Source organism: Aotus nancymaae, unplaced genomic scaffold, assembly GCF_030222135.1.
Source record: "Aotus nancymaae isolate 86718 unplaced genomic scaffold, 86718_ANA_hifiasm-v0.15.2.pri h1tg000007l, whole genome shotgun sequence".
In the NCBI taxonomy this organism is placed as follows: domain Eukaryota; kingdom Metazoa; phylum Chordata; class Mammalia; order Primates; family Aotidae; genus Aotus; species Aotus nancymaae.
The window spans coordinates 44,105,371-44,131,591 of record NW_026988418.1 but is presented as its reverse complement, the minus strand read 5'-3'; the positions used below and the strand labels follow the sequence as shown (position 1 = coordinate 44,131,591).

The window sequence follows — 26,221 nt, the reverse complement described above, 5'->3', positions numbered from 1 at the left end:
TAACTCTGCCAGAAGAGGTACTGTGAAGGGAAACTTATCCTCTTCTAAGGCAGGTTTCTGGACAGTCTAGTTTTTAAAAACAGTTCTTTCATGGACTGGGTTGAAGTGGACCTCTGTGTAAACTTGATGTTTGTGGCTGTGGATATGCTCTTCTACAGAACACAAAGCAATTCTGGTCTTCTACCAGACAATTTATCAAATATTCACTCAAATAATATAAAAATAGTCTACAGGTTTTTTTGTTTGTTTGTTTGTTTTTAAACCCAACTGATCCAGTTTCTCAAACTTACTATGGCCAAAACAGGGCTTTTGAACTTATGTTTTAAAAGGTTTCGGTCGGGTGTCGTGGCTCATGCCTGTAATCCCAGCACTTTGGGAGGCCGAGGTGGGTGGATCACCTGAGTTTGGAGTTCAAGACCAGCCTGGCCGACGTGGTGAAACCCCATCTCTACCAAATACACAAAAATTAGCTGGATGTGGTGGTGGGCACCTGTAATCCCAGCTATTCAGGAGGCTGAGGCAGGAGAATCGGTTAAACCCGGGAGGCAGAGGTTGCACTGAGCCGAGATTGAGCCGCTGCACTCCGGCCTGGCAACAGAGCAAGAATCCACCTCAAAAAAAAAAAAGTTTCCTCACCACCCACTTAGCTCAGGGAAGTTACTCAGACAAGAAAATGTGGGTCTTGCTTGGCATCTGATTTTCCTTTCTTAATCCAACATCAAATTCTCCTGATACTACTTCCACAGTGTGTGTGTGTGTGTGTGTGTGTATAATTTTTAATATATATAATTTAAAATATATTTTAAAACTTTTAAATATATATAAAGATATTATATGTGTGTGTGTGTGTGTGTGTATATATATATATATATTTTTTTTTTTTTTTTTTTTTGAGACAGGGTCTCATTCTGTCACCCAGGCTGGAGTTTAGTAGTACAGTCATAGCTCATTTCAGCCTCAACTTCCCAGACTCAAGCCATCCTCTTGCCTCAGCTTTCCAAATAGCTGGGACTGCACGCATATGCCACCACGCCCAGCTAATTTTTGTATTCTTTTGTAGAGACGGAGTTTTGCCATATTGCCCAGACTGGTCTTGAACTCCTGGGCTCAAGCAATTTCCCACCTTGGCCTCCCAAAGTGCTGGGATTACAGGCGTGAGCCACTGTGTCCAGCTGTAAAATATATTTTTAATCTCTCTTTCTCATTTGGTCTCCATCTCCTCTGCTTGGAGCCTAACGGCCTTCATCTCTGCCTTTCCTGCTACAGGAGCCTCTTAAAGGGCTCTCTCACTACTCTGACCTCCTTCCAATACATTAGCCAGACAAAGCCAGAGGTATTTTTTTTGCAAATGTGAATCTCCCTGCCTCACTCTGCTTAAATTCTTCAGTAGCTTCTCCTCGCACTTTCAATAGTAGCCTGAATGTAGCTTCTAAAAGCTACAACAATCTGGCCTAAATTTCTCACAACATTCTCTCTCTATTCTTCGTGATGCTCCTCTTTCCTGTTCTCTTCTTCGTCCTCAATTTTACCAAGTTGTTTTCTACTTTAAGGGCCTCTTGATTATGAGGTTTGCATATGCTATTTTCATTGCTTGGAATGAACACTCTTCCCATATCCGCCTTTACTAATTTGATTTAAATGTCACTTCTTCAGAGAAGCCTTCCTCGAGTATATGCTCCATTCCAGTGAAATCTGATCAGCTTATTTTTTTTATTGTAGCCTTTCCTCTTTGTTACTATTTGTTATCAAATGTTTGCATGATTATTTAAAGTCTATCTTCTCCTCTTGAATATAAGTCTATTTATAAAAGGATAAAAGACCAATGGCTGAGGTGGGAGGATTGTTTGAGTCCAGGAGTTCAAGACCAGTCTGGGTAACATAGTGAGACCCTATTCTTTACAACAACAACAACAACAAAAATTAAATTAGCCTGATACAGTGGCTTTCACCTGTGGTTGCAGCTACTCATGGGTCTAAGGTGGGAGGGTTGCATGAGCCCAAGAGGTTTAGGCTGTAATGAACCTTGATTACACCACTGCACTCCAGCCTGGGTGACAGAGCAAGATCCTGCCTCAAAAAAAAAAAAAAAAAAAAGGAAATTTGGAATTTTTTTTTTCTATTTGCTGTGTTTATGTCATACATATGCTTGTCAAAATGTCAATTAATATTTGTCGAAAGATCTCCATAGGCTGGGCACAGTGGCTCACACCTGTAACCTCAGCACTTTGGAAGGTCAAGATGGGTAGATCACTTGAGATCAAGAGTTCCAGACCAACCTGGCCAACATGGCAAAACCCCATCTCTACTAAAAATACAAAAATTAGCTGAGTGTGGTGGTGCATGCCTGTAGTCCCTGCTATTCAGAAGGCTGAGGCAGGAGAATCACTTGAACCCAAGGGGCAGAAGTTGCAGTGAGCCGAGATCACACCACTGCACTCCAGCCTGGGTAACAAAGTGAGACCCTGTCTCAAAACAAACAAACAAAAAAACCAAAAGAAAGATACACATAGTGATCCATATCCATTGTTTGTGATATCTCTCCTTAGCCTTCTTTTTTCCAGGTCAACCACTTGGTTATTTTACTATTCCGCATATGACATGGTTTTTAAAACTGTCTTCAACTTGGCCTCATATTTTTGACATACTGTGTTTTTCAATGTTCTCCCTTCATATATAGAACTAATTATAATATGCCAGATGTGATCTAATAACTAGAGAATGTAATGAGATAGTTCTTTCCACCGTCCTTTTTACAAAGTCTATTAATTTAGCCTAAGGTGGTGGTATTTTTTTTTAGCCGTCCTATCTCACCATTGGTGCATATTAAACTTATGATTAATTGAAGACCATAAATCTTTTTATCCCTAAAGTTCCTTGCGAGAAAGCCTCATTTAAAATTGTATATTTTATGTTTTAAACTAATATACATCATTATGCACTTACCATATCCTGTTACCTTTATTGCTAAATATCATATATGGTATCTCTTTGAGGTTTGTTTCATGGGTAGTTTGGCTAAGCGTATTTACTTTGTTTACATTCAACGTGCAAAAGGCAAGGGCCAAAGGTAGAAATTTGTATTTCACCCTTAGGTAGTGTTAAAGATTCACACCTTTTTGTTAATACCGTGTGTGTGTGTGTGTGTGTGTGTGTGTGTGTGTGTGTGTGTGTGTGTATGAATTAGTCCTATACATTTAAGGGAGAACACTGAAAAAAATAGTATGTCAAAAATATAGAAAGAATATATATTTAAATAAACTTGTTTTTTAAATTTCAGCATTTGCTTTTAAAAATGTAAGAGTGGTAGTCTAAACAATGTAGGCATGTCTCATTTTATTGCGCTTTGCAGCTATTGCATTTTTTTAGAAACTGAAGGTTTGTGGCAAACTTTTGTCCAGCAAGTCTATTGGCACCATTTTTGTTTTTCAACAGCATGTAATTGCTTCATGTCTTTGTGTCACATTTTGGTAATTCTCACAGTATTTCACACTATTTCATTATCATTATATCTGCGACAGTGATCTGTGATCAGTGATCTTTGATGTAACGATTGTAATCGTTTAGGAACACCATGAACCACATCCATATAAGACCGTAATTTAATAGCTAATTGTGTGTGTTCTGACTGCTCTATTGACTGGGAGTATTCTCTAGGTGCTCATCTACCGGTTTCTCTCCTTCTCCCCTTGACTGGGCCTCCCTGTTTTCTGAGTCACAACAATATTGAAATTAGGCCGATTAATAATTGTACAATGTCCTCTAAGTGAAAGGAAGGGTTGCATCTCCCTCACTTTAAGTCAAAAGGTAGAAATAATCAAGCTTAGTGAGGAATGCATGTTGAAAGCTCAGACATGTTGAAAGAGGCTTCTTCCACCAGTTAGCCAACTTGTGAATGCAAAGGAAAAGTTTTTGAAGAAAATTAAAACCACTACTCTTGTGAGTGCATGAATGGTAAGAAAGCAAAACAGCTTTATTGCTGATATAGTTTTAGTGGTCAGGATAGAAGATCAAAACAGGCCCAACATTGCCTTAAGTAAGCTAAAACCTAACACAGTGCAAGGCCTTAACTCTCTTCAATTTTTTAAAGCTGCAGAAGAAAAGCTGCAAATTTTTTGAAGCTACCAGAGGTTGGCTTATGAAGTTTATAGAAAGAAGCCATCTCTATAACATAAAACTGCAAGGTAAAGCAAGTAGTGATGAAGAAGCTGCAGCAGGTCATCCAGAAGATCTGGCTAAGATAGTTGATGACGATGGCTATGCTAAAAAGATATTCAGTGTGTTCATAACAGCCTTACATTGGAAAAAGATGCCATCTAGGACTTAAGTAGCTAGAGAGGAAAAGTCGACGCCTGGTTTCAAAGTTTCAGAGGACAGGGTGACTTTGTTAAAGGCTAAAGCAACTGATGATTTTAAGTTGAAGCCAATTCTCATTTACATTCTGAAAACATTAGGGCCCTTAAGAATTATGCTAAATCTACTCTGTCTGTGCTCTATAAATGGAATGACAAAGCCTGGATGACAGCATGTCTGTTTACAGCATAGTTTACTGAATATTTTAAGCCCGCTATGAAGACCTACTGCTCAGAAAAAAAAAAAATTTGTTTCAAAATATTACTAACATTACAATGTACCTGGTCAGCTGAGAGCTATGATGAAGATGCACAAAGAGATAAATTTTGTTTTTCTGTCTGCTAACACAACATCCATTCTTCAGCCTGTAAATCAAGGAGGAATTTTGACTTTCAAGTCTTATCTAAGACCTATATTTAATAAGGCTATGGATGCCACAGATAGAGATTCTTCTGAGGGATCTGAGCAAAGTAATTTGAAAACCTTTTGGCAAGGATTCACCATTCTAGATGCTACTAAGACATTCATGATTCATAGGAGGAGTCAAAATGGCAACATTAACAGGAGTTAGGAAGAAGTTGACTTCTACTGTCATAGATGACTTTGAGAGGTTTGAGACTTCAGTGGAGAAAGTAACTGCAGATGTGGTGGAACTATTAGATTGAACTAGAATTAGAACTGGAGCCTGAAGATGTCACTGAATTGCCACAGTCTCACGACAAAACTCGAATGGATGAGAAGTTACTTCTTACGGATGAGCAAAGAAGCTGGTTTCTTGGGATGGAATCCACTCTTGGTGAAGATGCTCTGAACATTGTTGAAATGACAACAAAGGGTTTGGAATATTATGTAAGCTTACTTGATAAAGCAGCAGCAGGGTTTGAGAGGACTGACTCCAATTTTGAAAGAAGTTCTACTGGTAAAATGCTATCAAACTACATTGTATCCTAGAGAGAAATCCTGCATGAAAGGAAAAGTCGATCAATGCAGCAAACTTCATTGTTGTCTTATTTTAAGAAATTGCTACAGCCACCCCAACCTTCAGCAACCACCATCCTGATAAGTCAGCAGCCATCAACGACGAGGCAAGACCCTCTACTAGGCAAAAGATTATGACTGCTGAAGGCTCAGATGATTGTGAGCATTTTTAGCCGTATTTTTAAATTAAGGGTTGTATATTTTTAAAAGACATAATGCTATTGTACAGTGAATAAGCTTCAGAATAGTGTAAACATAATTTTCAAATGCACTGAAATATAAAAAACTTTATGTGGCTCACTTTATTGTGATATTCACTTTATTGTGGTGGTCTGGAACTGAACTTTCAATATCTCTAAGGGATGCCTGTATATAGTCCAAGCATTTTATTACCTTAGATTTTGAAATAAGTGGTGTGCCTTGATTATTTCTCAGTGATTTTAAAATTAATTAAAAAATAAAAGTTAAAATTGCTGAAGTCTTGTAATAAGTGTATCTTATAAATTTCAGCTATATATGTTCATATAAAGATTAAAAGAACAATTTTAAAAATTGACCTAGAAGGCTTAGAAGACAAAATTGTCCATGAGTCTTATTTTCCTCTACAGTTATTGCTTTGTTCTAAGAAGTGAAATTAATGAATGCAATAAAACTCATAATTTGACTTATAATGATTTTAGCCTTTTTAGAACCATTCACTAGAAACATTCATAATTCCAGTTCCACTCAGAAAGCATTTGTTGAGCCCTGCCTCTGTGATCAGCTTTGCAGAAATGCTATTCTCAAAGAGAGGTTTGACCTATTGGCCTATTGGTATCACTGGGAGACAAAGGTAGAGAATTCTCTTAGTTTGATGAGAAATCTGCATATTTCACAGCCTTTCTTATCTATAATACACCCATAAAAACAGAAAACCAAATACCGAATGTTCTCACTCATAAGTGGAAGTTGAACAATGAGAACACATGGACTCAGGAAGAGGAACATCACACACCAGGCCTGTCTGAGGGTCAGAGGATTGGGGAGGAACAGCATTAGGAGAAATACCTAAAGTAGATGAAGGATTGATGGGTGCAAAAAACCACCATGGCATGTGTATACCTATGTAACAAACCTGCACACGTTCTGCACATGTATCTCAGAACTTAAAGTATAATTTAAAAAAAAATCTGGGTTTGTAATTAAGATTATGTTGCTCTGTGTAACCACAGTAGGACATAGAAGAGTAGGAAAAATGCTGTTGAATATATAAAGAAGTATAAATCTATAATTTGCTCTAAAATTCTTTCAAACAAACAAGTGAGATCACCATAGAATTGATGGAGGATCAAACGACTGTTACATGCAATGAAAAAATGGAAGTAGAATAAAGAAGACAGAGATGATTAAAGCAGTTGAAGAAAGGATTCATTAAGAGAGGTAAATTGGCTCATAAGCATGAGAAATGCTAAGTTTTACGACTCCAGTAAGAAAATAAACATAAGAGAATCTCTTTTTAGAAAACATTTTTCCAAAATAAATTCATTTTTAAGTTATAGAAATATTATTAGGTATATTTTCCCGATTACTAAAGAAACCCTGGAATCATGCTGGCCCATCACTACTATTATTACTATCATGGTTACTTTTGCAACTGGCACTATATCAGTAATAGCCACCATTTATTCAACTAATTTATGTGTCCGTAGGCTGAATTCTTTTAAAATATCATTTCATTTGTCTATGAAACAACCGTGTAAGGTTGATATTAGTAGATATCAGTGTTGTCCCCATTTTACAGATAAACATGAGGTTTAGGTAATTTAATAACTTGTTTAAGGTCTCACAGCTTCTAAATGGCACAACCTGACTTTAGACTTCACTTCCTCTTTATGGAGTAACAAAGGGGAATAATATTGTCAAAATGCAGGGTTATAAATATTACTGTTGAAAGTGTAATATTTGTACAAGGTAATCTTAGACTCATTGATTGATATCAATCAATAAACTAACCTATTTACTTATTCAATTGTACAGGTGTATTTTTATAATTTGATACTGTTATTGACCATATTCATAACATAAAATACAAACATCAAGAAAGCATGAAACAGAAATGACAGTGATTTTATTAAAGGTGTAGTTTCTATGTTCTTTAAAGGTGGAGAGTGCATTTTTCTATTTTATTACAAATATAATGGTGTATTAAATATAAACAGTTTGAAAAATTTAATGATGTAAATATAAAAATGCTTTATTTAGTTATGTGTATGCATTTATGATACTATCATGGAATGTCATCATTAAAATGTGTACCTTATTGAAATTATGTGCATATATACATACACACATCTACACAATCATGCCATGTTTCATAAACATACAATTATGTTTTGAAATATGTTCAGCTATACAGATATAAATAAATATGCAGACAGACCCCGTACTTACAAATGATTGTTTCAGAAAATTTTAAAAGCAGTTATATTTTCAGTCCAGCAACTGTGATTTACGTATTTAACCCTCAATTCCTGAGATAGTATTTTAAGTATAATTTAAGCTAAACCCTAACACTCTGTACCATACTGTTTTTAGAGACAAACTTGACTTAATTCAACAACAAATCTTAATAGAGGAGTTACTGTATTCCACAAACCATGCAGACATTAGCAATATAATGCATAATTCTCAAGACATTTATAGTCTAGTATGAAATATAGAAAAGTCTAGTATGAAATATAGAAAAGTCAGTTAACAGTGGGATGGTAACACCAAGGAATGCCATCACAATCAGACCAGTCAGTGGTGCTTTCTTGAATGAAGTGATAAGTGCCTGGAGAGTTCTGAGGGATGAAAAGCAGTGAGCCAGATGCAGTATGGGATTATGTGGGGTTGAGGGCTGGGAGAGAGACACAACAGAGTTGAGACATAGAGTGAAGGAATATCTCCTTCTGTGCTACAAGAGAGGATCTTCATCCTCGGTACTATTGACATTTGGGGAAGAATTAGTCATTGTCGTAGGGGGCCGTGTTATGTATTCTAGAATGTTTAGTAGCATATGTGGCCTCTACCCCACTAGATGCTCAGAATACAGTACTTCCCACTCCCAACCCAAACCAAAAATGCCTCTCATCATTACCAAATGTCCCCATGGAAGCAAAAATCATCCCTAGTTGAGAATCACTGTTGCAAGGAAAAAGACAGACAGTAGCACTGGACACTAGGGTAACTTGCTAACTTTATATTGACAAAGAAAGGTCAAATTCCATTTGCACTTTCCCAGCATTACTCCCTAGATGCCCTAAATTGGGGTGGATGAGAGATAGTTATATATGCTTTTTAATGTATCATCAAACTACCTGGGATCTGGATGTTTACAATTCAGGGATTGCTCCTTTTCAGGCATGAGTATAGGTACAGACCCATACATATATACACTGCAAAGACATAAAGCAAAATGTCTCTGATTTGGCCATAATATTTAATGATCATCTAGCTTTCATTCCTATATCTTGTCAGCCAAAATTTTTATAAACTTTCCAGAATATAATACATGCCTTCTGGTAGATATAGGAGTTGAATCAACTTTGCAAATACCATGTTAGTTGCATAAATTTCAAGAGTCTCCTTAAAGGTAGAACATATGTTTAGTGAAGTTTCATTATTTTCCTCTTTAAAGAATAAGCTATGAAAATGATAAAATATGATTGGCTTAAAACACAATATATCCAACTTTAATCACTTTCTAAATCCAAAGATATTTTTAGATGAAAGCAAAGGAGGTCATTTTCAAATCATTTTGTGAAACTTAAGCCTACCCAGAGGAAAGGTAATTTTGTTTGATCCTGAACATCAAGTGAATTTGTTCACCAAACCATTTATTCCAAAAGGTAATTAAAATAATGTAAAATTGATCCAATATATGTTTAACAAAATTAACTAATTATAATCTGCTTAAACCATTTAACCTTTATAGTTCCTTTAAAAGTGTTTGATTTTCTTTGGAAAAATAAACAATGTACTTTAAAAAGGTGGTGCCTCCTTGTCTACCTTTTTTTTTTTTTGGTAGATGATCCTATGCTAAAATGCCAATATAACAAATAGAGTAGACAAACAGCTGAGGGGAGAAAGGAAGATTTCCCCTTAAGTCAAGGGCACACATGAGAAGGAAAATATTATAAGATGAAGAAATCAGAGTTTTCACATTCTCATAATAAAAATGAGTTCCGTTACCGTAAGTATTGATGTTAATGTCTCAGAACTTATGCCAAACTTTCAAATGAAATGTGTATCAATTATGTTCCTTCAGATATTCAAGTTGACTTATGGACAAAACATAAACTGCAACTTAGCATTTGTTTATTTTCAATTGCTTTCCATTTATTCAAGTCACTGTCAAACATATATACTTTAATAAGTTCAACAAATCCAAAAAGCCTAATGGCCTATCACTAGGCTACATTTATTTTGTACTTATCTATTCTAATACTGAGTAGATGTTGAAATTTCAAAGGGTTTGCATGGGCTTTTAGTGTCTGTGAGAGGTATGAAATAGTGATGTAAGAGAAGAAATGTGCTGTGACAGCTCCATCCTTTAAAAAGAGTGGAAGAACTAGGAACTACCTTAGGGAAAAAATGGTAGAAGAAACCATAAGCCCCAAGGGACTTTCTAATCCATATCTGTCTATTATTAATTCATTATAATTTACTATTTTATTTTGCAGATAAAATTGTCATTATGTCATTTTTAAAACCAAATGACATTATAAAAGACACCCAATGGTAAGAAGTATTAACTGAAATAACTGTCACTGCTACATAGAGTAAAACAAGTTGTACATTGGGAAAAAAGAAATCTGAATGTGATTTCTTTGATGGCAAAGAATCAGGCCACCCATTACACTGAGGTTAATTTGTTGACTCACATTTCCACTTATCCAATGATATTGCATCACATGAACAAATCTCTACCTCTAATCAATTTTTTTATTGAATTGTGACCTTTAATCTGCTTTCTTTTTGATTATGAATGACAGTGACCTTTACCTAATTTAAAGCAGAAACTCTGATGCAAAATTATGCAAACTACACATGTAAATTCTGAATCAAACTAAAGATGTGCATAATCTACTGCTGAGAAATGATTTCAGAAGACATTTATATTAAGGCTGAATGAGGTATCTGAGGGTAAATGAATTAGTCAGCATACAATTGGTTGTTGGAAGAGTTGCAAAGACCAAATGCTGTTTATATTTTCTCAGCTTCTATTTAGAAAACTGAAATGTCAATATACATATCAATTTTTATTATTTTACTCAGCATTTTATGGTATTCAGGAAATGATCACAATGTAATAAAGTCAGACAAGATTATTTTTCAGAGAAGTTGGCAAACTGTGCCTGAATATTCAATTCATTGTCATTTCTATTCATTTTCTGCTGCACAAAAACCTGGCGAAATTCTGCCACAGCATGTGTAGCATGTTGACTTCTTGACACTGTTTTATTTCATTAAAGAGGAACTTTATGTCCAACAGTATCTGGCAGTCAGTAGTGTTTCTAGGATATATTTAGAAACTACTATCTCAAGGAAGAAAGTTAAAGAATAAAGGAAACTGTTTGTATTGAGAGTCGGATGAATGTCCTGTTCCACATCTACCTCTTGATTCTCGTTTTTTCTACTGGCTCTTTCTTTTTTTCTGTGGGTTAACACAAACGGTTCTGAGCTGATATTACTGAGGGCAAACCCAGCTCTGGGTACAAACTAAAATGCAGCCTAATCCTATAATCCACTCTCTCCTTTCTCAAGCCATTCAATTTTACAGAGTGCTGTTAATGCAAACTGGACATTGTTGCTTCTCAAATTATCCTTTGTTTTCCATACATACAAAAAATACCAAAATATAAGTACATCACACATACTTAAAACACACAATCTACAGTCTGTATTTTATGACATAGATACATATGTATATGGGTTTATATATGATGAAGATTATGTCACAGCAGTAAACCATTGAGTGCATTTCACTGTCAGAACCACACCAAACAGTACCTGGCACAAGCATGTACTTTCATGATTAACACCAGGGGGTTGTCAGATTGCTATATCTGAAATAAACAGATTCATCCTGACAGATAATCAGCATTTTGCACTGCCTAATACGTGTTTATCTTTCACTATCGACATAATTACACTAAAAGTGCACTTAATATAATCTTTCATAGGAAATTAAACAGGTTTGAATGATATACTTATAATGGATGGGGGACAGAGTGTGAAGGAGAGAAATATCAATACTAGATGTTTTGGGAGAACACATACATGAAGCAATGACCAGGGAATCAATGAGCACTGGAAAAAAATCAATGGCAGTCTGTGTTTAAGGAATTCATTTACATAGTTTCCAAAGCAATCAGAAAAGTCCTACAAAGCTGTGAAATACTCTCTTGATTTTTTCATGTCCTGATGCCTCTTTTCTTCTGATATTTGCGCTGTGCTCACCTCTCACACAAAAAAAGCTAAGGAGAGTTCTCTTAGAATGAATTTTGTATTTGTCTGATTCATAGTCAACTCTTTCAAAAGTTTGCAATCTGGCTTTTGAACTTTGGTACTGGAAACTCATAGTGGCCTGCACAGACAGCACTTTTAGAAGGAAATTCAGCAAGCTCTGAATTAGCACCTGTCACCTGAGTGGCTAAGAGCACAGACAGGCATGCCATTTTAACAGCCGTAGAAATTAACACGTGCTGTTCCATAGGCATCAGGCCTTAAGGATATTAAATCAGGACCTGAGAAGCAGAATTAGGTGAAAATATTAATTTAAATCAATATTATAAATATGATCCCCAGCATAGGAAGCATCTTTCTTTAAGGATATGCTAATTTACAACTATGATCTGCCCCACTGCCTATGAGAAGACCTAAGGATTTTAAGCCTCACTTGGTTAGTAACAGGTTAGGATCAACACTTTGATGTCCCATAAATCTCTTTTCTTTTCTTGGCTACAAAATAAAATGAAGCCACGAAACATTTAAATACCTATGTCTATCAGTGGGATACAGGGTAATATAAATTTGATTTTGAACAGAAAACAAATGAGGATAGAGAAGTACTTCAAATGTCTTCGGTGAACTTAGCATGGTTTTGGGCATGTAGCAGACATTATTTTATTTCTTTACTATAAAGCTGAGAAATGGGTATTTTTTTCCATCCAAGGAAGCTCAAGCTCAGAGAGATTCAATAATACTCCCCGTATATTGTATTCCAACCCAGGTCTGTCTGTCTGAAACTAGTGCTCTTTCCATTTCATTATGTTTTCTCTATAAATTCAGTTTACATTTTTAAATGTCTTTGGCTTTTGTTTTCTAATGAAGGATGCAGAACTTTAAACCAGGGTCCTATATCCCTTTCATCAATCAGAAATACGTATCCACAGTCACTTGTAGGCTGTTCCATCCCTCTCTGAATCCAGTAACACCCCAGAAGCCAGTATACAATGGCTTTTCACTTGCTAATCAAAAGGACTTCATAAATACTCCAACATCTCCACTGCTAAAGGCTGAAAAAATGAAATGACTAAGAGCTGAGGAACAAAAGGCCTCTAGCAGGTGGTTAGAGTACCCTAATGGGTAGAAAATCCATATGTTTTGAGTTCCTTACCTACCCCAAATCTTTGGAGGAACTGGGACCTTTTCCCTGGGCCCTGGCACCCAGAAGGGGATAGAAAGTTTTGCTCTCTGCCCATGTTGGGGGACCCTAAACTGCTTTTCCGGTTTTTCTCCTGCCAGCACTGCCTCCTGAAGCCCACATCTCATTGTTCCAGAAGCACGCTGGCTGGTGATCATTGCACCTTGGAAGCTGCCCTGAAACCCACTCCTCTGACAGGCTCCATCTCCATACTGCTTGGGTGATGGTGTCTGCCTGGGTAAAACTGGATTTGCAAAATTACTTTCAGAACCTGATTTATGGTTGTAAACTCTCTCTGTAGATTTCTTATTGAACTGACTATTCCACAGTTTGCCTTAAAAGCCACCGTACAGTCTCTTTACTTTCATCCTTACTTAGGACCCTAACTCCTCTTAGCGTATTCATTCCCAGGGAGCAAAAGCTTCAGGACGAAGAATAATTTCTCTTTAAGACTAATTATTACTTCTATTTTATTTATAGTGTCTGAAGATTTAGTGGCAGAAGTTTAAAAGCTGAAAACTGAAGTTAATAAAAAATGCCAAAGTCTGAATTCTTTAAAGTCTCCTAAACCCTCCTCTCCTCATCTCAAGACATGTCCCCTACTATCTTCTGTATTTTTCTATTTTTCTTTCAGTCTTCTTCTCGTCTTACCTTTCATCTTTGTCCTTTTACCAGTTGCCTCTCCTTTTAACTTCCAAAATGAGAAATCACAGCATATATTATTTTATCCATTGGAATAATTTCCTTTCTTGTTGCTGTTTTTAAAATTAAGCATGTGTAAATTTTAACATGTTGTCAGAGAGCATAGGCTCAATGTTTGGAATATAGCTAAATCTCAAGAAATACGTTAAATGGATAGATGTTCCTCTCATTGCTCCTGAAACAACTTTTTAAAAATATATAACAAGCTAACTCGATTTTTACAAAATTCAATCAACCATTCAAATATTAATTAAGAGTAGGCTCTAGTTTTAACACTAAGGCTAGGACTCAGATTAAGTGTGATTTTCACCCTCAAGTAGTTTACAAACTACTGGAAATACAAGAATATGATTCATGAAACAACCTGGGAAATACGAAAAAAGAACACAGTTAGAGACTGACGTGTAATATAAACTGCAGGCATTGCGAATAGACAGAAAAGGGATCTCAATTGCAGTAAGGGCACTTGATTAATTTTTCTGAGAGAAGATAGAAGGCACTATACATAAAAATAGCCATAAAACAATAACAACAGTAACAAACACACTTTCTAATCCAGATACATCTAATGTGATGAAGTTTTGCTTACCAAAATGTACAGCTTATCTAATGACGTTTTAGTTTTGAGCTTGAATATGTTAACTGTCCAATCTGAACTGATTGTGAATACATTTCAAAGTTCAGTTGTTTAAATATTTTTGCACACCTTCCTCAGTGAGAAAAACTCCTTGGTTTTTATTTTTAATTTCAGGAAATTGACATCTTTTTAGATAGGGAGCTCAGTATTGCAGCCAAAGAAATTTAGTAATGAGGGACACATTCTTCAAATGGTTGTAGGTCAGTTTTAACTCCATTGACTGTTTCTATCAACACAGACTCAAAATCACCATCCTCTGTTTTCTTCTCACGACTTTTTTTTTCAAGGAGAGAATATCAACCAAGTAATGAAGAAATCAAATCTGAAAAGAATGTCTCACAGGCTAAGGGACTCACTCAGCAAGAGATGATGGCAGGGTTAGCTCAAAATTAAATTAATTCCCAACCTTTCCTGTACCAATGGTTGACACCTAACTTGGCTAATCTGGGCAAAACTGATATATTAAAATAACTTTAAAGATAGGTTCTTGGGCTTTCTGCCTGCCAGCAGATAAAGGTTGTGGATATACAGGGCAGTCCATCTGCCTGATACTTCAAATAAGATCTAAAAAGAATGCTGGTATCACAGAATACCATCAAAACTGTTTTTCATTTGTTACTTGAGAAACGTGTAGCTTGCTCAATTGCTACTGACCCATGTTCTGCAGACTTCTGCCACTTGATTATGTGTTGATGCTGTTCGGGATTTTGTTTATATTAGATATCTGATATCCACAGGTCAAATAAACATAGGCTTTGAATCAGATTCCTATGGGTTCCATGTATAATAGTCCCTCTTTTCACATTGGGTGGAAAGACAGTGGGAGACAATTCAAAGGCTATCCCAAATAAACAGACAGAAGTAAGGCCACAAATGCTGCCCTGTACAGACCTGTTCTTACTCAGTTCTCCTTAAGGGGATAAAACCTACTGACACAAGGACAGATAATTATGTTCAGTGTTTCACAGTCAGACTGTTTAAATATGCATTGCTACTTCATTTGTTTTCTTTATCTGCTTTGCTAATGTGCTGGTGTATTTTGGCTAGGGAAAATTTCATTCAGATGGATCCAGAGAAGAGAAGGGCAAGGAAAAGAGCCGCTACTACCCAGATTTTCAAGAAAGGTATGACAAGACAGAAAAAAAACATTTCTTTTTATATGAACAGTTGTTTGCATCAAAATTTTAATTGTTATCAGAACTTCAATGGAGTTGCCAGGAAAGGTAGTTAGATAAAGCCTCAGGTTAGTTTCCATCATTACCAAGCACTTTACACCACTGACAAATTTTAAACATATAAAGAGACGTCAATCTTGCTCTTTAGACAGAAAAACAAGGTGGGGAGTGGTGGCTCTTCAAAGGCTGTCAGTAGACAAGTCAGTCAATTATAGATCTGATTTAGTTCTTAACTCCTTGAGGTAAAAGACAAATGTTCTGCAAGAGTAACCATTCCTGACATGCATTAAATGAAACAACTATTAAAAACTCTGCGATCATGATAATACAGATTGAGGTGAAGAGCTATGAAAAGAGTTGAAAAATCAGAATCAGATATTTGAATCCAGATGACAAATGGGTAAAATGAAGCATTTTTTGCTATTTGTAGGGGGTGGAATGTCCCTACTATTAGTCTTCAGAGATAATTAGCCAGGAAAGGCATTCTTGTGTGATTTTTCAAAGGCAGGAACAGAATAAATGGGTTCACATCCCAGTTCTACCCCAACTGTGTGGCCTTGGCTTAGTTACTTAACCTCTCTGTATTTCTCTTTATCTTTGAAACAGGGATGATGGTTTCACTGACCCCATAGTGCTGTTGTACAAATTTAAGTTATTGCCGATAAAGCAAATCTGTTGAGCTTTCAATCAATATCATAATGAATCCATATGCAGCAATAACTTCCAAGATTTAGGAAATATATATGGAATTATAGAATCCTTCAAATGTTTACAGATGATACAGGCTTTGAATGTTTACTGATGGAGCACATCATTTCCCCTTAAGCAGGGTTGCAAGTTTCTGTGGCCCCAGTGAATACTCCTGAAGTTAGAGGGAACTTATTAACACCTTCCATAGCATCCTTTTAAGATGATAATTTATCTTTTTAACTGTACTCAGTAAAAGCAACCGAAAAGAGCCAGGTGGGAATAACAACATGGTATTATATATAGCCGTAAGGTTTACCAGCTCTACAGATTCTGCTGCAAGGCACACTAAAATGGACTAAAATGTAACTTATCCTGAACAGTTGCTTGAATGAGTTACTGGAAGAATGACAAGTTTACAGATGAAGCAAAAGAAACCCAAGGGAGTTGAGGGCTGTGACCATTTTATTTAGGATGCATAGTTGTAAAACCCAACTTAAGGCATACAAGTTGGGTCTTTGGAGAGTTTTCTTGGAGGTTTGCTAACAAATGCGAAAGTCTATAAAATATGTGCTTTTGAAATAACTCTCTGTGAAATGATGGTTTGAGATTCCACGGGAGTGCCTTTTTACCTGTCAAACCCTGGTAATTTGGTTGAAAAGAGAATGCTTTGTTGTTTGCATTTTCTCTGTCCCCAAAAGATCTCCTTGGCCACTTTTTATATCTACCCTCAGCTTGACTGCTGACAGAGTATTACATGGCGTTCCTTTGTTCTGAAAGGGCATCCTTTAGTTTCACACTAGTCTCAAGTTCACATAACCAGGCAATCCCACGCACCTTTCCATCTGCTAAGGTTTTCCTGTGTAGGGTGCTACTCTCAAACTCGTTTTAAATATGAAATTGTCATCCTTTACTGTTAGTGACGAATCCTTTTCTTTCCCTGTAATGCTGAAGGTGTGAATGGAATTCTCCATTGACAGTGTCTGTGAAGAAGCTATTCATGGACAACTACATGGCTCAAATAGATAAATTCAATTGGCCCTTCCTGGAAAGCCTCAGTTTACTTTACAACTCAGTATTTCAAAGAGTTTTACAGAAATTCTAATTACTGCGTAAGAAATAAGTCAAATTCCTCTTCTCTCACTGTAAAGGGCTTTTATTACCCACTGCTATAAAACACACATTTTTTTTTTCTGTTGCTATCCTAGCTGAGTAGCTTGCATACCAATAGGATCACTAAAATGCCATGAAGCAGAACATATTTATCTGTTAAATTCTATGTACAGTAACCTAACAAATGCCAGAGACAGAAACATTGCCCTCTGCACAGTAATACTTGAGTAGATGTCTTTTTTATGCTAACAATGACAGGACTTCATGCCTTGTACTGTACCCAAAAATCAAGGTGCATTTTTTTTCAGTAGAAGACTCTGTATCAGAAAGAAAAAGAACTGCACATTTTTGGCATTGAGATATTTTATGTGGATAATAAATTTTTCCCCTTGAACTCCACTAAGTACAAGTATCTACCTAGAAGATGAAATGTAAGATTTATGTCATCAGAACTATTCAGTATACCAGAGGATAATTTTTTCTTCTTTTCAGGACTGTCAACTTTGTTTACTGTTTATATTCAATTCTATGCTATATAAGAGATTATATAGCCTTGTCATAGCCACAAGTCAAAGCCTTCTTAGAAAAATAAGGTAATAAATGCAAAATTAAATTAATAAGGAGTACTTTCAAAGACATATTACATTTATTGAAATCTATATTGTAACTGGAATGTTCTAATTATATTTGTACTCATCAAAAAGAGATTTTTGAGTCTATAATGTTATGACATTTTAGTATGTTTTAAAATGGATATGACTAAGGAATGATTCAAATATTGTAAGTAACTTCAAGGAGACACGTATGAAGTACTGTAAGCCCAGGAATTGCTTACATAAATCACCATGTATACTGTCGAATCTGCTAGCCTCTTACGTGCATTTTTAATCCAAACTTAATCATTTGGCTATTGAAATCATTCTTAAAAATTGATCTCAGTGTTATACAAACATAAGGGTTTCTTAAAGCCTTACTACATTAAAATTTTCTATAAAACAATTTCAATCTCAAAACACAAATAATCACATGGATAACGACAGTAACTGAATCCTAACTAATTGTAATACTTCTGCATAGCCTAGTAACAATTTATAAATTGTGAAGAATAAATCTATTTGATAGGCCTGTTAGCAATAAGGCCTTCAGCTTTTTGCTTGGCAACAGAATGAAGTAAAATCTATTATTATGTTGCTTTTGTTAAAAATATTTCAACAGTTAGTTATTTTTCACAGAAAATGCTGCAGGAGGCTTCCAGGTTAAAAAAAAAAAAAAACTTAACACGGTTGAATTTTACACTTGGCTATTATTGGCCAGCATACATAATAAGTTAAACCATATTGAGAAATTAATATTTTTCTAAGAGGGAAAACTTGATAGAGGATTATATTTTTACATTAGAGAGTGGATACTCTAATCTTTCTGGCATTGTAAAACTGAAGCTGGCTGCAGGGAAAATAAACATTATAATACCCGGCACTTAAACAATTGTACCTATATGGTTAAGTAACAAAAGCGTGAAGCACCTGGAATCACAGTATTTGTGCCTAATGCCAGCAACAATATAAAGCATTCAAGTGACATTTGATAATGAGCAGACAGTGGAGGCATTACACACGTCTTTAGAAGAATCAGACTTCCTACCTTGAAAAGACAGATGGAGGTAAGTTCCTTTATATATAAAAAAAAGTTGTAAGTAAAGCAGGCAGCAGTTGCAGTAAATTGAGTCCTTTCAGTCACTGTATACACACAGCAGTTCTGCAATAAGGGGAAAAATATAATGGGAGGAGCGGCTGTGAACGAGTGACCTCCTCAAGCTGAGTCCTCTCTGTGAACCAGGCATTGAGAGCCACGGCTCCTGATTTGCATGGATTAACTCCACTTGAACAGATACAGAGCAGATACATTTAAATTGAGCTGACACAATGGCAAAAAGATGGAAGAGTGCGTGAATGAGGGAAGGCGCAAGAGACGGAGAGAGAAAGAGAAACAGACACGAGATCAGAGAGCGTGGATAAGCTGGTTCTTGGAGAACTGTGTCTCAGAAGAGCTACAGCTCCCTCTTCATGTCACAGTTGTAAGATAAGAAGTGCTGTCATTAAGAACTTGTTAATCGTAGAGAAAAATATACTCAGATTAGCTGATGTTCGATCCAATCCGATTTTTATGACCATTTTATGATTCTCCCTATTTTGTCATTAGGGTTTCAGACAGCATACCAAAAATCTTTTATTAGTAGCCAGGTAAACAAATTTGGATGAAATTCTGAGTTTTGAATTAGATCAGTGCTTTGACTTGAATGGCGTAGATAGCATTGAAAGAACACAGACAATTCGTTAAGTGGAATATTTATTTTGAAAGAAAATCCCTGTTAACTTTCAAAGAGCTAGTGATATGTACTGTAATGTAAATAGAAAATAGTACTTAAATATCTCTTAATGATTAATTATCTCAAAAGAACCCAATTGTACTACTGAATGGGAGCTTTTTAAAAATGTCTTTAAGTTGCTATTTTTTTCATATTGCTTTTGTTGGCATTTCAGGGTAAAAGAAATTGCTCTCTTTGAACAATGCAGATGTATCTTTAAATAAACAACGATTATTAACTTATTCATTTAGCATCTCTAGAGGTTTTCTGGGTTGTTTTATATTCATATTTTTGTTTTAAAAATAAGAAAGAGGAGAGGGCAGATATGATCATAACTTGCCAACAGTCACTCAGTAAGTCCGCAGCAGATCTCAGAAGAAAAGAATAACCCTCTTTTAGCAAGCTAATGTGAAGCCTGCCTTCTCTTTGTGTAAAGGAGTCAGCAGATACTTAAACAGCCCTGCAATTAGGTGGATTCAAAGGAAAAATCAGTCAAACCAACTAGTCGACTCTATTGACTCTATTCATCATAGCCTTATAGGAGATAGCATTAACTTGGTGTGAATCAAATGACATAGGTTAACTATATTTCAACAAATGGCATTAAAAGTCTCAGCATAAACATATAAGCACATTGTAGAGAGTAGTAAGGAGTTCAGAATTTTTGCTACTATTGGGACTGTATAGACTATCAGGAAAGATAAAGAATTTAAACACACTACACTTAGAAGAACTCTGACTTGATGGACAGAAGTGATACTTTAAAGGAAATCTCAAGGAAAATGCTAACACACATTTCTATGAGATTTAGTGGAGATCTGGAGTTTCTGAAGTATGCAGACTTAGTGACTATAACAGTGTTTAAGAAACAATTGTCTGAAAGTAAAAGGGTGAAGACAATAGTTATTTTATGTCTCTGACATCCAATAGTCTGATTGCTCTCTGAGTGGATGGGTGAGTTCTCAGGGTTCTTTTTCTATCTATTTGGACACAGCTTATATACAGGTTGGACTTGTAATGTGACTGAGGTCTTAATATTACTTTTCAGGTTGTAAACTCTTTTGAATCAGGGACCATACAGTTTCCTCTAAAATATCTCTCCAAATATTTTGAAAGTGTCCTTTACATATTGTAGATGTTTCATAAATTTTTGCAGAAAAAATATTCAAAACAGCAAAGTGTTTATATTTTCTGTACCAGTGGTTTAATGTAAAAATTGGATTCAGAAATTATGTCTTCTGTACTCTCATGAATACAAAAGGAAGTGTAAATATAAATCTCTTGCCATATAAAGAAAAGTGATAATAGTACCAGTAGTACTGGATTGTATATTGACATGTAACCATAATTAGGTGCTCCTTCTTTAAACCAGGGGATGCCTTCCAGATGGCACATTTAGGGGTCTGAATCATAACTTTCTGGGCACCAGTTTTGTGACTCAGACATTTATCTGTCTGACCACGGTCAAGTTACCTAACTTCCCTAAAAATATGGATGATAAAATAACCTTACTCCTATAGTTGGTGTAAGAAATAAAGGAAAAGGCTTAGCATAGCATCTGCGTAAACACTTAATCAGTGTAAGGTATAATTATAACTATTACAGATCTGTTTCCATTGAACTTCATTGTCTATCTCTAAACTGAGAAGTGTTATTATGGTGTCTACTGAATGTAGAAAACAGATGACTCTGTTTGTTACTGTTTTTTTCTGGCCATTGTATGAGAGGGGCTCCTTCCTGTTCCCTGACAAACAGAAAGAAGGGTGCTTTTACCTTTTCATAAAAGACAAAAATAGAAATACTGTTCTCAGGAGAACCAGAGAGTATTGTAACAGCAGATCCAACCTTCTGTACAGGAATGGAAATGGCTTCTGTGGTACAATGTGAAGGGCACCCAGAAGCTCTCTGGTCCAGAAATATCTTCCCATCTGTCTTCTCCTGTTTCCTGAAATGCCACCATTAGGGGTTCATTTCTATGTTTTACTGGCTTCCCAGTCTCTTCTTCGATTCACTTACTACTGGCAAAATTAACACATGAACAAATTTACACTTAAGAGTGACACGTGAATTCACAGTAGTTTTAATTATTCTATCAGAGATACTTTGTTCCAGTAACTAACTGAAGATCCGTATGCCAAGTCAAGTCAGATTTCAGTTAAGGTAGAGAGAAAGCACCTCTGTGTGGGGGTGGCATCCTAATGAAGATGGTGCCCCACCTGTGCTCGTGTGCTCTTGGGTCTGCTAGTGTGGGAGGAAACTTGCAGCAGGAACTCAGAGAATGACTGTGGAGGTTTCACTAGAATGAGGAGGAGGGATTCGTTCACTCATTCAACAAAAATGCAGTGTTTTGTCAGCAAGAACCTAGGGTGTATTTTACACACACACACACACACACACACACACACACGAAAATGTATCATCCTTGCCTTCAGTTTTTAGTGGAAGTGATGGAAACAGATATATAAACAGATTGATACTAATCTTGGGTAACTGTACAAAGGAAAAACATACAGAGGAAAGAAAGCAAAGAAGGGGGCAATTAAGGAGTTCTCTACAGACTAGACGATGCTTGATGTGACTCTTGATGACAGAGTAGGAGCTGTTTGGGCAAGGGATGCAGGAGGAGATAAGGGACTCAGGAGGAGAAGGCCAGGGTGCATGAACACAAAGACAGAGGCAGGGCAGCAAGGGAGAGCGCCATGAGCTGGGGCGAGCTAGGGCAATCGGTGGCATTTGCTCAGAGCATAGAGTAGAGGATCAGTGGGAAATGAAGACAGACCAACTGAAATGTTAGGGCACGACTGGGGTGCAGGCCACAGAAAGGAGCCACGAGGCATACGCATGACGGATCATTTGTACCTCCTGGGCCTCAGTCTTTGCCTTGAGCATGTGTTCTTCCAGGCTCCCCAGACCTGGGAACACGCACATAGAGAAATGTTTAAATGACAAGGAGTGCTGTCTACTGTGAGAAAAAGGGGGATGTAGTGCCCATTAGACTAAGGATCTAAGTATTCAGGGAGTTGAAATAGTCCAAAATAAAATTTTTACTTAAGTAAATATTTAATAAAAATATTTACTTAAGTAAATAAAAGTCCAACACCCTTAAAAAGTTATCCCAAATATTTGTAGTGTTTAACAAATTTGAGAAATAGTGCTGATTTTGACAATTTCTTGCATATGCCCATCCTACTTCTAATCTTTGCATCTGCCACCCCGTTTCCTAACCCGAAATGCTGTATGGTATATTCCTATATAAACTAAAATCAATTGTATTTGGAGACTTCGTAGCAAATCAAGGTGGGAATCGCTGCTGGAGTGCTGGAACTTATTTAGCATAGAAAAAGTATTGCACGTTGAAATCCTTAGTGAGACAGATTACCAGCATTAAGGCCATTAATACTAATGATGGGTAATAATTGGAAAATTATATTTATAAAACAATAATTATAACAGAGTTAAACCAAATAGAAAACCTCCCATGTCTAATATAAGACACGATCTTATACACTTCTCATTCTCTTCTATTGCTTGAATTTTAGCGATTTTGACATATTTATCCAGAAAAGATTGAAGTTTCTATACTTAACCTAGGAATGACAAATTGCTTCTTGTAAATATTACACTTACAGTAAAATTCACTATAAGATAAATGATTACATAGATATTGGACCCAGTAGTGGGAAATATATTTGAATTCTAATAAGGACTGGTTCAAGCTTAAAAACAATTAATAACCGTCAATTTCCCATAAACACAATGACAAGTAAAACCTCTAGAAAGGGCACCCAAACCACAAATGAATAAAAAATTATGCTGATTAACAGAATGACTGAATATATTAGGATTCTTTTAAATTATCTTTCAATTGTAGCCTTCCCTCCTCACCCCCACTGGCTACAAGGGAGGTTGAAAGAATGGTTTCATTCAACATTCTACTCTTTCCCAAATATTTTAAAACTACTTAAAGTTCCATAGCAGCCAGGGAGGTATGCTATTTGAGTTTCCCTTCAATAAAAACCTTGTGGTTCTGTGGCAGGGAATGAAGTTAGCTAACACACTCCACCTTCATAATTCACCTTATCAGGTAGTTTTTAGATAATGACTAAGCTTAATGGGGTTCTTTAGGCCTGTCTCTTTCTGCCCAGTGCAGGATTCCTCTCATGGGTAGTTTTTATTCCTAGTTCCCTTTGGGTTGGTCAAGACTGTCAGGTTTGCATTGCAGTCTGAGGCTTATCTGCTCAACCCCTGACTCTTACCTCTTTTGATTTTCAGAGGTTTGGGTCCCTGATCAAACTCTGAGATTCCTACATCCTCATTCCCTTTCAGTGTTTGTTTCCTAGCAGACACAAGTTCCTAACGATTAACAATTTTTGTTTAATGCAGAACCAACCCTTTTTTCTCATTCCTTCTCTTCAGTGTTCAAAGAACTGGGTTCTTGCTCTCACGTATCCATCTCATGTTTTATAGACAGTTCCTTTACTTCCCAGATATTCTTATTTTTGAAACAATATTTTTTGGAGAGGCAGAAGTTCTCCAGGACTTGATCTCACTGAATTGAGTCTCAGATTACTGCTTTGTTTCCACATCTCTGTTGTATGGAGTACAAAACATAGGCACACTACCAAACACAGAACTGAATAGTCCAAAAGACTTATTAGCCTAACTGCAACAGACAGGCAGCACAAACAACAGGTTGATGTACTTAGATCAATACAGCGCTGGAAGACAATCAGGTTCATTGCTGAAAGAAGTTCACATTAAGGAGGATCTGAAAGATGTAAGAGAATCTAAAAGGATCTTGCTGGTAGGTGGTTTGAATTCTTTGTGATATAAAGAGTGACAGAGAAAAATAGATGGAGCTTTAGGAATGAAGTCATTAGTGAAAATGATTGGGCACTGGGATTTTAAATTCAATTCCTAGCTCTACTACTAAGGTACTTATGTGTTCCCATTGCAAAAAGGACAATAACTTGTCCTTGTAGTCCATTTGTAAAACCCTACCTGTTTCCCAGAAAATGACACTGCTTAACAATAAAGGCATATATTAATGAATCCTTTGCATTTTAGATTTTAAGATGAACATCGGTAAGGAGGAAAAGAATCCTTTTGAAAAACTTTGGTGTCTGCAAGGCATTCCTAAAGAAAGCCAGAAAGCCAAGTGACTTATACGAAGAAGATGCTTACCTGAACACTGAACCCTAAAAAAAATGGGTCTACATGCACCTGCTATCACCCAAGAAGTAAGTATATTATTAACTTGTATATACAGATATAACTATTCCAAGGAAAACTGCAATAATTTGTTGTTCCAGGTTAAGTAAATAAAAGTCCAACACCCTTAAAAAGTTATCCCAAATATTTATAGTATTTAACAAATTTGAGAAATAGTGCTGATTTTGACAATTTCTTGCATATGCCCATCCTACTTCTAATCTTTGATTTGAAGCAATAGTTTCCCCACCTGTAAGTACAGGTTACAAATACTAAGTGTATAAGGATTCTGACGCATATGTCAAGAGAATGGAGGAAGACCAAGAGATCACGCCATTTGCTGACCGAGCTGTATTTTAGTTTCTTTTACAATCAATTCTTTTATTTATTCTTTCGCTTACTTCTTTAGTAAATATGTATTCACTGTCTACTGTCTGGGGATGCAGTGGTGAACAAAGAGAGACTTGTTTCCTTTCCTTGTGGGGTTTATTAGCTAGCAAGGAATAAGTAACTATATTAAATGATACGCTAGATTGCAAAACCTGCGACAATAATTGGTAACTTCTATAGATGAGTGGACCCTATTTTCTCATCTCTTGATTCTGGACTGGGTTTGTGACTTACTTTGACCAAAAGAATTTGACAGAAGTTAAATTGTACCTGTCTTCCAGGGGTCTTGCAGCCTCTGCTCACTCCCTGAAACACGACTGCTGCTACGGATACAATCTCAGGCCAGCCTATGGAGGATAAAAGAACATGATGAAAGATCCCAGTCATCTCAGAAATCTCACATGGGGGCATCATAAACTATTCAGCTCCTGCTGACCCCCTAGTAAATTACAGATGCATGAGCCAGTCCAGCTTAGTGGTCAATCAAAGCCAATCATCAACCTGCAAAATCATGAACTAAATACATGTGTCTTTTTTGGTTTTTTTTTGTTTTTTTGGTTTGGTTTTAAGTCACTAACTTTTGGGGGCTTCTACAAAAGCAGATTAACACAAATGACAAAAAGAGCTATGATAGGAATAAACTCAGGGCACAGGGGACAGAGACATGTTAATCCAATCTATTGATGTCAGGGAAGTCTGCCAGAAGGAAATGACATTCAACCTGAGATGGATGGAGCCAGAGTGGCAGCTAGCTAATGACCTTGACCTCAGTGATGTAAAAGCTTTATAGGTAAGAAGGCATTCCTACCATATACATCAGAAATAACTGCAGATATTCAAGCCAAAAACCTTGAAGTTGCCCTTGACTTTACTTTTATATCTCACATAAAATCCCCTGTAAATTCTGTCATATTTACCTGAAATACATCTAGGATCCAGCCAAT

The 26,221-nt window shown here is 36.3% G+C and overlaps 1 protein-coding gene and 1 long non-coding RNA gene across 17 annotated transcripts in view; one reads left to right on the top strand and one right to left on the bottom strand.

Moving 5' to 3' along the window:
- The window catches only part of ADGRL2 (adhesion G protein-coupled receptor L2), a 678,543-nt gene extending 659,380 nt beyond the window's left edge, over positions 1-19,163 (bottom strand). For 6 of the 16 annotated variants that reach the window (XM_064372545.1, XM_064372549.1, XM_064372546.1 and 3 more), the window contains exon 1: positions 18,953-19,160. The gene's annotated coding sequence lies outside the window, so the exon portion shown is untranslated. Of the gene's footprint in view, positions 1-18,952 lie in introns of all 16 variants that reach the window. The other 10 variants (XM_064372557.1, XM_064372560.1, XM_064372550.1 and 7 more) reach the window with 6 other exon arrangements.
- A 136-nt stretch (positions 19,164-19,299) lies between these two features.
- On the top strand, positions 19,300-25,632 carry LOC105710348 (uncharacterized). Its single transcript, XR_001105754.3, has 3 exons — positions 19,300-19,385; positions 24,744-24,916; positions 25,559-25,632. It is a non-coding gene; the product is annotated as an uncharacterized LOC105710348 (long non-coding RNA).
- The last annotated feature ends 589 nt before the right edge of the window (positions 25,633-26,221 follow it).